Source organism: Taudactylus pleione, unplaced genomic scaffold, assembly GCF_031769625.1.
Source record: "Taudactylus pleione unplaced genomic scaffold, aTauple2 ptg000116l, whole genome shotgun sequence".
NCBI lineage: Eukaryota > Metazoa > Chordata > Amphibia > Anura > Myobatrachidae > Taudactylus > Taudactylus pleione.
The window spans coordinates 27322115-27336248 of NW_028284518.1; the positions used below are offsets into that span (position 1 = coordinate 27322115).

Sequence of the window (14134 nt, forward strand, 5' to 3'; positions counted from 1 at the left end):
CACCAACGCTAATGCCTGCTACTGTCCCCAGTTCCCAGCCTCAGCTTATGCCCGCTAACCCATACCCCCTCTCCCTCACATCCTGGCCGCAGCAAACGCTGGCTTCCTGCCCCCCGGTCCCGACCTCTGCTACCGCTCACAAATGACGGCCATCTTGCTGCACCCAAGTGAAGTCACTATGACTACACCTGCTGGAGGCTCCTACTGAGGCTGCGCAACAAGTTGAAAAGTCCTATCTCTACAATGGCGCATTCTTGAGGTAATAGTTTAAAAACTGTAACTTTATAATTTACCTGAACCCCAAAAGCACATACCCTGGCACAATTGCTACCTAATAAAACAAACCCCAAGTCTAAATTCACCACCTACCCTGAGTTTTGCCTTCCCAAATAACCCCCATAAACTACAGCAGAGAAGTGGTCCTAACTGAGAATGTCAGAAAAATGTGACAGTTGGAGCTTTAGATTACTCCTAAATCTTAATTTTTTTATGTTTATGCCCTGAAATTTGGCATGCAGCACCGTGTGACAGTTCTACCTGCCCCTAACAAATTTCAACTTGGTACCTCCTATAGCTTTTGAGGTGTAGCCCCTAAAATCACCCTGCCCCCCCTTTGGAATTCTCTTTGGAGAAATCCATTTTTTTAGATGCAGCCTTAATATAAGGGCATGACTGTGTCCTTATAATAAGGGTTGCCCACGCTGGTTTCCCCTGATTTTCCTGTACCAGAATGGGCTCAGAGGTCCAGGGTTGGTTATGCATTTGAGGAGGGGACCCCACACAGTGGTTTTTAAAAAATGTAACCCTTTTTGTTAATTTATTGCTAAAAACTCCTGTCCCTGCAATGCACAGCGTGTTTAAAACTCAGACAGACAGACACGATTCTAAGTAAATATACCAGTACCACCTGGAGTATGTACATTTTTATATGTGAGCTACTTATTTCTCAATACATTACAGATAACATCTTACCCTTTGTGAAACAAGCAACACATCATAACTATAACAACCATCGTGAAACACTTGTTAAACCACATACGTTAAAGCCAAACATCAAACATTCATGTTTTTTACAAAATATTGTTTAAAACAAATGGGTTTATTGCAACAAGTTTTTTTTTGCTTTCTTCAGAAATCAACTATTGTATCTGGGAAAGTTTAAAATCTTACATTTGCTCCTGAGCATCCTGTCACAATGACTGCAATCTGCTTGTGGTTATTTGATTGTAGTGTGTTAGAAGGATCATCTCTTGCTTCAGCTATCCTCTTTGGCAGTACTAATGCTTTTATCTCCTTTCATACCAAAGCAGAGAGGTAAGGATATTTCCTACAGATACAGACAATAAATCAGACCAGAGGTATATAATAAGTGTATTGTATTTATTGCTAAGGTCTCCTCCTGGAGAGTAAAGGTGGGCACAGAACACAGATTCAAACAAGTATATACAAATGAAAAAGTAGTCATTAAGATGTGGTATTGGTTATTTGCAATAGTTAACCTGTTTAAAATCACAGTTAGCTTAATTCACAGATTACTAAATAGAATAAGACCTATTTGTTTCTACAGACCTAATAAATAATAACTATATTACCTATAAACCAAATAAACAGCTATATAAATTAGTGTACTCATATCACATAGTGAATGACCAATTTTAAATACATACTGTATACTTTCCTAGCTTGAATGTTGACAGATTCAGGTTGCTTTAGAGTCTTTGTGTGCACAGTTGGAGCCATTAATGTGTATGCTGTAGCACTGAATGTAAATGTCATTAGCAATGTTTCTCACACAATAAATGAGTAAGGGGGAATAAAAAATAGGTTTCATTTACCAAAATGCAGGATGTAGCTTCCCCTGCAGAAGAAGAGCACCACTGACGCTTTAATAGGACTCTTCTTCATGTGGCACCAATAGTCCCAGCAGGCTTCTCCTGCTTGCATGTGCATAGCATACTAATCTACTTTGCAGTTTATCTCTCTGACCAGTGTCTTGTCTTCTAGTGGTACAAAGGCAGTCTGCCTTCATGGACTTAGCTCAATACCAAGGGGAACTCTCCTACCTTGTTTCTCTTTTCTCACTTTTCTTTCAGTTTTATGTTTATTATTATTATTCTTTTTTTTATATGGCACCACAAGGGTTCCACAGTGACTAACTAAGTACATAAGAAAAAACAGAATGAACAAAGCAAGAACACAGTGATTTACAGTAAAGACACTGCAGTACAAGGACATGGTTTATAAACATTGCTGCATTAGTGGTCATAATACTCAAAAAAGCAGCAGGGTGGAAGAAACCAAGGGTTAGTTGCCATGGTAGGGAGTAGTGAGTAGGTGATATTATAAATAAGGGAAAGGAGAAGCATATGAGGAAAGAGGTTCCTTCTCATTAGCTTACATTCTAAAGGGGAGGGGCAGACAGACAGGGGTGACACAGATGGGGTATATGATGAGCAAGTAGCATTGATCAGTGGGTTAGAATGATATCTGGTTGGCTTGATGTAAAAGTGGGTCTTGAGAACCCATTTGAAGTTTTGTAGAGAGGTGGAGGATCTAATAGGGCAATGGAATGGTTTCCAGAGGTGTGGGATGAAGAAATCAGTTGGCATGAGAGGCAGCATTCATTTGTGGAGTGAAGTGTGTGGTAGAAGTGTGAAGGGAGATAAGGTCAGAGATGTAAATGGAAGAGGATTGGGTGAGAGCCTTGTAAGTGAGTGTGAGAAGCTTGAATTGGTTACTGAAATGGAAAGGGAGCCAATGTAGGGCTTGCAGGAGAAGGGAGACAGATGAAGTATGTTTGGAGAAGAAGATGAGCCAGGCAACAGAATTGAGGACAGATTGGAGTGGATAGAGGTGGGAAACAGGAAGGCCAGCACACTTTGGGGCTAGAGGAGATGGTTGTGCTGTCAATAGATAAATAAATTGTGGGTGGTGAGGGTATTCAGGATGGAAGGAAGATGATCATCTCAGTCTTAGACATGTTAAGTTTAAGAAAGCACTGACACATCCATGAAAAAATAGCAGAGAGACAGTTAGATATATGAGTGAGAAGATAGGGAGAGCATAGATATGATATTGGAGGACAAAAGATTTGATGAGGTCACTTAAAAAGGATATATAGAGAGAAAGAATAGGAGAGGTCCAAGAACAGAACCTTAGGGGACACTTACTGTTAGTAGAAGTGGAAAGGAAATGGAGCCATGAGTGGAGATATAGAAAAAATGGTCAGAGAGGTAGGAGGACAGACAAGAGAAGGCATTATTTATTTATTTATTAACAGCTATTTATATAGTCACACAAATTCTGCAATATTTTACACTGAATATTTGCCCATTCGCATCCATCCCTGCCCCAGTGGAGCTTACAATCTATATTCTTTACCACATGCACACACATGCACACTAGGGTTAATTTTATATGTATACTTATCTTACCAGTACATTTTTGGAGTGTGGGAGGAAACTGGAGTACCCGGAGGAAACCCATGCAAGCACAGGGAGAATATGCAAACTCCACACTGGTAGGGCTGAAATGGGAATCAAACCCACAACCTCAGTGCTGTGATGCAGTAATGCTAACCATTACACCATCTGTGCTGCCCAAGGGAGTGAAGGATTTGCAGGAGGAGAGGGTGTCCACAGTTTTAAAAGCAGCAGAGAGGTCGAGGAGAGAGTATTAGCCATTGGATTTGGCAGCAAGGAGGTCATTGCTGACTTTTGTGATGGCAGTTTCAGTGGAGTGGAGGGGACAAAAGCCAGACTCCAGATCAAGCAGGGAGTTGGAGTATAGAAAGGTAGTAAGGTGGTTGTATACAATACAAGGAGTTTGGAGACAAATGGGAGGAGAGAAATGTAGCAGTAGTTGGAGGAAGTGTTAGGATCAATGGTGGGTTTTACAAGAATGGGGGAGACAAGTGCATGAATTGAATGTAGAGGAGAAAGTCCCTGATGATAGGCAGAGAACAGGTGCCAGGAGAAAGAAAGTAGAGAAGATGGGAGGGTATATGCTCAAGGGAGGAGGTGGAAGGTGGGTTGACCAGATGAGGGCCATGTCTTCAACTCCAGAAACTGGGGAGAAAGAAGTCAGAGTTGGTAAAATGGATGGGATGGGGTAGGCTGAGAAGGGGGGGATGGGGTGGAGAGGGTCTGGTGGGATGTGATGTCTTGATGTACAGTATGGAGTTAATTTTAGATGTGAATCAGAAGACAAAGTCAAGGGCAGAATGTGTGGAGGGTAAATGAGTTGTGGGGGTAGAGGAGGGATGTGAAAGTGGCTAAGAGATAGCAGAGGTTATAGGATTGGGAGATGATTAGTTCCAATACAGCTCTAAAGTAGTGTGGTGTCTCTGTCTCAAAGGTGTCTATTGATAATTTACACCTAACAGACTCTCCACTTTTTACCTCAAGTACATAGTAACTAACCATTCTACTCACTTGCTCTTTACTACTACCTTTCAAACAACTCCCTACTTTTTTCTCTTAAGCGATGGCATGCCAACAACATAGCAATTCCTCTCAGTTTGTAGTCACATTTTCAGGCTTTTCAACATCTCATTTCTTTACATGGCTCTCTTTTTGCAGTCTTTCATTCTTTTATAATGTGTTTGCGCCCCACCTAATGCTAAAATCATGGTATTTGTAGTATTGTACAGTTGCAGCCTAATGTGGACTGATGTCAACTAATACTTCACAGTTGCAAGGTATCACATACTTCACCTTCAAAAACATGCATGTCCTCTCAAAAGAATCTTGTAGAAAATAATCCAGCAAAATGTTTGATAAACCTCATCTATGACCAGGACTGAGGTAGTAATTTACAGTTATGAGAACATTGGCTTTATACTACCACCTGTGTCTAAAGTAGAGATGTGCACTGACCCATATGTTTTGGTTTTGGTTCTGATTCCTCATCATGCTTTAGTTTTTGTTTTGCCAAAACTATCCTCACATGTTTTGGTTTTGTATATGAATTTTTTTTCTTAAATGATAAAAATAGCAAATCACATAATTTGGGTCTGTTTTTGTTCCTATAGTATTATTAACCTAAAAAACATTAATTTACAGTAATTTCCAGTCAATTTTGACCACCTCACTGCTCACAATATTCACCAATGCAGCCCAAAGACTGCAGCGAGCTGGCTGGCTAAAGTAAGCAATATAGCAGAGACACAAATGCACAGGAGTTTTAAATAATATAGCACATATATAAAACATAGTGGCACAGCAGTGACAGAAAGGATATCAGTTCAAAAAACTATATACCCTATAGAATGTTTTCATTATTCCTCAACTAATAAACTATAAAATAAAGTTTGTCGTCTATGCAAAAAAAAGTCACCAATGCCCCAAACAGCCCATAATGCAAAGTAAAGAGGAACATGATGGAATTGTCCTTGGACCTTCTCACCCAACCTTATGTTGTATATTAAATAAGACATGCATAGTTTAACAACCTATCACTTCAGCCACAGGGATTGCCACTTTTGTAGCTGAAGTGGTTGGGTCATTTGGCCCCCACAAAACAAGCTACCAATGGGCTTAAGGCAGCTAAAAATGTTGTTAATGATTGGCTTGAGGTAACTAACAGTGCTGATAAATATATCTTCTCTACAGTGACAAGATGTTATCATTGTCATCCTCCTCCTCACCCTCATCAGTGTTAATATCATGTTCCCACAATATACTCGCTGGAATCCACAATTACAGTAGTATCTGTACTTTGATGTATTTGGCTATAAAGGTCTTCCTTGTGGAAGTTTTAGTTAATTTTGATAAACATCATCTTTCCACATTTTGAGGATACAGCCTTCTACGCTGATCACTGACAAGGTTCCAAGCTGTGCTGAAGATTCTTTCCGAGTACACACCGGAGGTTGGGCAGCTCAAATACAGCAAAGTGAGTTTGTACAAGGGTCTCCAAATGGCCTTTTTTCCTCCCAGCAGTCAAAGGGACTGTCTGATGTGTCTATTTGTACACTGTCATTAACAATATTCTTAAACCTTTCTATGGATAGTGACCATATCAGATTGCATTACGGTAGAGGTGTCACTCATTTTGGGCAATTCTTTAGACTTGACAATATGTCAGAATGTTGTCTTAACTCATCTGCAACAATAGTGGGTGTCTTGGGATAGCTCAGTTTTTTTCCTGGCAGCAGCAATTGCCAGATATAACTGAAAGAGACATTGTCATATCATGTGCCACTTGAGCTGACAACATGCTCACCAGGAGCTCCTTGCATCTCTTAAGATATGTGTCAGTTGGAAAGAAAGATATGATGTATGATTTAAACCTAGGATCAAGCTCGGCCAACAAAATGTATTCATCCAATGTCAAATGTTGACAACCCATTGATCCTGACAAAGTGAACATAACACTTGATCTACAAGTCCAACATACTTAGTGGGATCACTTTTCCAAATGTCTAATTAGGGGAATCATCTGACTCAAGTTGGCAGTGTCTAAACTCATTTCACAGGTGACTACTTCGAATGGTTTCAGCACCTTTCACAACACGGAAAGTATTCTTCACTTTGCTGGACTAAGGTATATTTCCCCTCCTCTTCCTAAGTCATGACTTGCTGTGTGGGTTTGGACAGCTTGTTGTTGTTCCTCCATTAACTGAAGCATATAAAGGGTGGAATTCCATCATGTTACTACCTCTTGTGTGAAGTTGGTGGAATGGCAAATTTAACTTTTCTTGAAGCTGGTGCCATCTTCTACATGTAGTTGCTAAATAGTGAAAATGTCCCAACATTTTTCAGACCACAGACAGCATCTGCTACATGCACCTGTCATTTATTCAAAAATTCTCCACCACCAAGTTGATTGTGTGAGCAAAACATGGGGCATGTTCAAATTCACCCAGCTGTATTGCTATCACAATATTTGTTGCATTATCAGAAATGATAAATCTTGAGGAGAGTCCAAGCAGAATAAGCCACTTTGCTATGACATCCCTTACATTTTCTAACAGGTTGATACTGGTATGCATCCTAGTGAAGCTGGCAATACAGAATGTAGCCTGCCTGTGAAAGAGCTGGCGTTTTGTGTTAGCTACTGTTGCTGCTAAAGTATTACAACCCATCTAGTGGGCTGTCAGGCTCATGTAAGTTTTAGTTTACCCAATACCACTTATCCACATAGCTGTGGTTAAGTGGACAGTGGGTACAAAGGCTTTTTTTTGGCCAATATATTTTTTTTAATGTCCAGATATAAGCGAGGAATTGCTTTTCTGGTAAAATGGATTGGTGAAATGGAACCAAGATGAAAATTGGTAGCAGGGTCACAGGACCTCAATTAACTGTCTAAAACATGGTGCATTAATATCTGATTTTGGACACAGATCTAATACTAGCATAGCCATTATGGCTTCAGTGATCCACTGTGCAACTGAGTGACAGTTGTAATACTTGCTTTCTCTTGAAAAAAATTGTTTACTACTACTTGTCTTCTTGATCCCCTTCTGGGATGAAGCTCCACAACTAGCCGTAGTAACAGCAGGCCTACCACTCAAGGATTTTGCTGAGGAATCCTGGATAGGGAAGGATTCCGTTAGCTTTAGCAAATTGGATACAGGACTACCTCCAATCACTAATTAGGATATTGATGATGAAGTTGTTGGCAATGGAGTTTTCAGGTGCTGGGATCTAGCTTAGAGAAGGGAGCTAGCTGATACTGGACTGCTTGTTGTTATTACTAAAGCATAATTTTAAGTTTTTGCCAAAAATGTTTCACAAATGTGTTACAAATAATGTAACAGGGAGGATGTTACTATATGGTTTACATCCCTACCCATACTTACTTTGGCTTTACAAGAGATGGCTTAACATTTGAGTAAAAATAACTCCACACCCACACATAATAGGTGGATTTTTGTGGTCTTATGTCCAGGCATGTCAATGGCCTTCTTCTTATCATGGGCAAGAACTGTTTCCACTGGTGCCTGACTTACACAAACAACATCCTCATCATCAACATCCTCTTTAGTGTCCATGTCAGTTACAGAAATATCCCCCTTATCTTGTTGCACTTGTAGCATCCTCAATTCCTATTATGTCACCATCTTTACTTGTGCTGCTCATCCACACATTTGCAGAGGGCACAAAAATTATGGATGGAGGCTTCTCTACAAGTTCTATGTCAGAAATGTCAGACTCACACATAGCACTCATGGACACCCTTAGACTCTACTCAGGAATTTGTGACATTTCTAAATACAGTTTGTTCTTGCACTGTACCGTTTTTTCAGCACTGACTTTCCTATTTTAATTTTTTTGATACCATTGCTAGACTCGGAGTGAGGAGGCCCTGCATTGCCATGTGATGCAGTAGACTATGCCTGACTGACAGCATTTGCAGAACCACCACTCACAAATAAAGGAAAAGACCCAAGCCTTTGCTTGCCACTGCATGTGGTGCATGGCATGTTGGCAATTTTATGTTTTTCTGCACAAAAACATATTTATTCGAGGTGATTTTTTTTCTTTATTCGAGGTGATTTTTTTCTTTAGCAATATAAAATATTGTTTTTATTTCAGATGCCCTGACTTAAACTCTCTATGCCCTTCAGCACCAGCTCTAGCAGATGTTGACTGGAATCATCATGACTTGTGGTAGCCACTGCAGCACTAGTACTTTGTTGCTGTTCCTGCTATTCTATTGATTGATGCTCATGATCCCTATCAACTCACAGTGCTGATATTATTAACAGGGTGGCCCTTGAACTTATGACCATTAGTGTTCTTAAACTGAGTATCAATGAAGCTTTTTGAACACACAAAAAAATGTTTTATTATTTATAAAACAACTGCCCACCAAATGAAACACACTCGCAAATATTAAAATGGTGGCCCTTGACCTTATGACCTTTAGTGTTCTTATTAAACACAGTATCACAGCCTGCCTGAAGTTTTTGAGTAGGCAAAAATATTGTTTTTTAATTTAATTTTTAATTTTGATATTTTTTACAAAATACTGTGACTCACTATAGTAACGGTGGCTCACTGGTGTCCAGGCCACACTAATGTAATAACCCTGCTGCAGATATAAAGTTCTAGGAGGAAGGTTGTGTAGGTGTGTATTTGTGTCTGACTCAATGCTCACCATAAAAAGAGAGTGAATTTATATATTTATAACCTTCAGTCTAATGTATATATATATCACAATCTCAACTTTTCAAGTGTCACTTAATCTCTTAGTTGAAATAGATGAGGTCTACTCAGTAAGCACACAGCTCTCTCTGGCAGTCCTGTGTGAAATAGCATAGGCCGGCTGAGCTCAGCATTGTCACACAGTTCTTTCTCTGGCAGTCCTCTGTGAAATGGTCCTCGATTCATCGCGGGATGGAGTTATATACTGTAGGATCCAAAACATTCCAGATCCAATGCCAGGAAGATGACATTTTGCCTAATTTTGAAATCTGAAAATGGCATCCTGTCTCAGATCCACTCAAAATGGTTAAGTTTGGGAAGGTTCGGTTTTCTGAAAACCGAACCTGCACATCTCTAGTCTAAAGTAGGGATGTGCAGGCTCGGATAGGTTCGAGTTTGCACGTTGAGTTCAGATTTTTCCCTCCAAAAAAACGGAACTCAGAAAGAGGCTAAACATCATCTTACATGGACGAACATCATCATTCCTGGACAAAACTCGAACCTATCCGAGCCTGCACATCCCTAGTCTAAAGTAGCTTTGTTCTTTTTCCTTGACTTTCCAAATGCTTTTCCATGGATTTTTATGCTTACCCCAAACAGGTTAAATTAATCTAAGCCACCAAACATTATTCTTAAGTAATGTGATATCCATATTCATACAGTATGCTTAGTTTAATTTCCTTGTTTTGGTTACTAATTTTAGCTTTTTTGCTTTATTTTCTGCCAACCAGGGAAGCAGTCAGAAATTGTGGGGCCTGGGACTGACAAAATAGTCAGGGCCTGCCCCCCACCACTTTATTTCGACACCAAAAAATGTAGTCATATCTCTCTAGAACTGCAGTGACTCACTAACCCCAGCCAGTCACCTTCTGTCTCTCCAGTCCTGATTTGCCTCCCGTCTCCACTCTCCAGCCAGCCCCTGCATCCACTTTGTAGCCCTTAACCTCCTTACTCTGTTTTGGCTGCTCCATTCTCAATGTGCCATGGTTCCTCTCTCCTTCAGTGCCGTGACATCATGACGTCTGGTGCGCCAGCTCACAAAAAAAACTTTATTGCATGCTCACCCGCGGCTTTTGGAGATGGTTAGTCAGGAGGAGTCAGAATGGCTGGCTCCATAGGGAATCACTGTTTTTGTGTGGTGTGGGGTAGTAGCGGCATTGTGCTAATAGGATCAGGGGCCCCTATTACTTTTAACTAAAGGGGGTGGTAACGGATGACGGTAGGAGTGTGAGGGCCACTTCCTCTCACTTTGTTGAATGGTGCTGGATGGCAGGAGCAGGCACTGGGTGTTAGGAGCAGATGGACCTCTGCTCTCATTCTGTGTGTACAGAGCCTGGGATGTCAGTCCCGGCAGTCCCCCCTTGATGGCGGCCTTGGCTACAGCTTTAGATGGAAAAAATATATATAAAATTTCCAATATGAAAACTGAAATAACATGATATTATCATTAAAGATATTAATATAGTGAAATAAAAGCATGCATTGAAAATGGTGTGTGGCAGATGTAAATGCATATATATACTAACGCTATTCGACAAAATGTTTAATGTCTGTTACTATTTAAAAGGGCAGATCATGATGAAATGCTTTTTGGAACAGAACTGCTCACAGATATATGCCAGTAATTCAGTTAATCTTTAAAACACTCATTACACTATTAATGAGAGGAACTCATCTAATATATAACTGGACTATATGACTTTCCATGACACCTCTAAATGAAATAGAAAAAAAATACAAATTAAGAGCAAGGTTACCTTACACATTAATTGTAATAACCACTTAACACCATTTAGCACTAAGTCAATGGGTATTATAGGCCTAAGTTAAGTAGTAATAATTATTAACCCTTAAATACAGTATGTTAATTGTGTGCATAGGAATTATTTAAATATATACAGCTATAGAGAAATGCTAATTCGAACTGGATGTAAAATGCTCATACTGTAGAGCATTTGCTTATTATTAGTAAAAAATATTTTACACATTTTTAGGACACATTGTTTGTAGCTTGTTTTAATGTAATGAAGGATATGGTAAATGAAATGTCAATTAGAAAGTATAGAATACAGATATCCAAGGTTATTAGTTACTGCTTGAAAGTTTTAAATTAGGAAGTGTGCTACCATTTTGTCTATAAAATGGCTCTGTTCAGTTTTCGCTTGATAATTAATTTTAACACAGCGCAAAAAGCATATTAGCTGCCTCTGATACTTATATAAAATATCTTATGGTATTTATATTGCAACATATTTCTGGAAACAAATCCTATATATAAAACTAATGTTTCACTTTCCAATGAAATAGTCATTAACCTATATATTATTATATTATCTTCATAAATAAAGTTTGCACAAAATAAATATTAAATTATAAATATTTGAACTTTATAAATTAGCTTATCCTCTTCTCATTTTATTTACTCATTTCAAAAAAACTTTATTCAGTTAAATACTTCATTACCAATTGCACAAATACTATGGGGCATAATCAATTGGGTGCGAGATTTAACGAGGTAAAAAACCTTGCGTCCCTCGTGCCCAATTTTGAAATACCGCAGGTATGGCTGTTTCCGATACCCGTGGAATCCAATTTAAAAAAAATGGTCACAGGGTTTTCAGCGCCACGTAAAAAAAAAAGAATTCGGCACTTACCTGCCCGGGGGTCTCCAATGGTCTCTGTGGCTTCTGGTGGCCTCACCTCTGTCTTCTTACTGGAGAGGGGGCTGCTGGGAGTCTCCAGAGGCTGGTGGGAGGGGCAAGGGCTGCTGTGGGAGGGGCAAGGGCTGCTAGGAGATGTAGTTCTTCCAGGGTCCATTCTGGGGAGCTACACAGACACACACTCAAACACACACACACAGTAATAAACACTCACACACATTGACATACTCACCCTGCTGCAGAAGACTTGGCTTCTGATGCTGGATAAAGAAGACACCACGTCGGAAGGTAAGTAAGTAAGTAAGTAAGGACTAATTAAGCTAATTGGTCACTTCCAATTTCTTAATTAGTCCTCAGGGGAGGTACTGCAGGGATGCCTGAACAAGTCCTGGTGATTTTTCCTAAAATCACCAATTTTAGGAAAGATCACACTTGCTCAGGAGGTGCGTGAAAAAAAACATCCCGGCACATAAAAAAAGAAAAAAGAGCTATTTGAATAGCAAAGAACCCGCACCTGCTGGCAAAACCACGCAGGTACAGGTTTTCTACTATTGTCGCACCCATTTGAATTTGCCCCTATGTGTGCTTGTAATAAATAGCCACCTTATAATTTGCAATAATATTAATATATATGTAAACCCCAATTGCATTTTTATAAATGGAGGTTGGTAACCTTTCAACTATTCAGTTAGAACACCTACTATACACTTATTTTATTGAATTACATAATGTGTGTGCTAATAGTTAATACTAATGTGATGTGGTACCCTAAATAATATTAATACAGTACAGTATTTGTTTGTAATGTTGTAATAAATTGATTACACTGTACAACAAATTAATACTTTTAAATTGTTTCCTTTCTAAAAATAGTCATACATTACTAATTTGAGGTCAAGAAAAACTAAAATGATTTCACAATGTTTTTTCTAGCTCTATTTTGTGAGCTACACTACTTGCACTATACTGTATGTACATTAGTAATACAGTCATAGTGAAAAGCTATTTTAAAATAATCTGATATTTTCTTGATAGAAAATAAATAACAGTTGTTTTAATTTAATCAATCACAAATAAGAACACAAAACGAAACAAACATACAGCATACGAAATAAACATACAGCATACAAAAGTACTATCTAATATAGTGGCCTATTCACGGGGAAGCTTTCTCTTTGCTTGTCGCTTGTACTCCTCTTCTGGGGCATCTCTTGTCACTGTCCAACAGTAGTGATTCACCTACCCTGATATCTTTGTTCCATTGCTGAAATGTCTTGGTGGAATCGCTCACTATGCTTGTCACTCAGTGCACCACAGTTATCTTGTGTGGATAATCCTGTGAATAGCATATATTTGAATAGGGGAGGGGACAAATAACTGATTCATTTAATTGTGTCATTAGGCCCTGCCCCCTCTGCGTGGAACGCAGATTGCTGGTAAGATTCTCTCCATTCTGCCCACTTCACTAGGAATACCCCTACATCGTCATAAATGGGCTATATCTCGGAACTCAGAGCTAACAGAGTTTGAAATGTCATATTCATTCTGCATGCTGAAATCAATTAGAAGTAGGGGTGAGCGGGTTCGGATTTCTGAAATCCGAACCCCCCCGATCCGAGTCAGATCCGAGTCAGGCTCGACTTTTCCCGCCTGACTTGGATCTGAAATCGAGGCAAAACGTCATCATCCCGCCTTCTGGGTCTCGCAGGTTTTGGATCCTATATAAGGTACCCGCGTCGGCGCCATTTTCTCACTCGGCTGTGGACAGTGAAGAGGGCGGGTGGGAGTTAGGGCTGGCTGGGCTGTGTAGTGTAGTGTAGTGTAGTGCAGAGTAGTGTTGTGCTGTGCTCTGCTGCGCTGTGCTGCTGTTGTCCACTACTTCAAAGTCCATAGGGGCTGGCTGTGTTGTGCTGTGCTGCTGTTGTTAATAGGGGCTGTGTCCACTCCTCCAAAGTCCATAGGGGCTGGCTGTACTATGTTGTGCAGTCAGTTGTCCACAGGGGCTGTGTCCACTCCAAAGTCCTGTGCAGTGTCCCAGTCCTAAAGGGGTGCTGTAGTGTTGTCCAGGGGGTGCTCTGTCCATCAGGGGTGCTCCCCCCAAATGCTAAAAAAATAATATTTTTTGTGTGTTTGTGAATTGTGTGCGCAGTAGCCGCACGTGCATCAACAAAGTAGTGCCTGCGTGCGCCTGTGTCATAAGTAAAGGGCCGGCTGGCTTGACCGTTAAAGGGGGCTGTAAACCCCAAAGTACACTCCAGTCCAAACCAAAAAAAAAATTATTTTCTGTGTTTGTGAATTGTGTGCGCAGTAGCCGCATGTGCA

General features: G+C 40.0%; 1 long non-coding RNA gene across 1 annotated transcript in view; it reads right to left on the minus strand.

Moving 5' to 3' along the window:
* Nucleotides 1-1177: 1177 nt before the first annotated feature.
* The window catches only part of LOC148524848 (uncharacterized), a 28453-nt gene continuing 15496 nt past the window's right edge, over nt 1178-14134 (minus strand). Inside the window, exon 3 of the long non-coding RNA XR_015878355.1 lies at nt 1178-1327. This is a non-coding gene — a long non-coding RNA (uncharacterized LOC148524848). The remainder of the gene's footprint in view (nt 1328-14134) is intronic.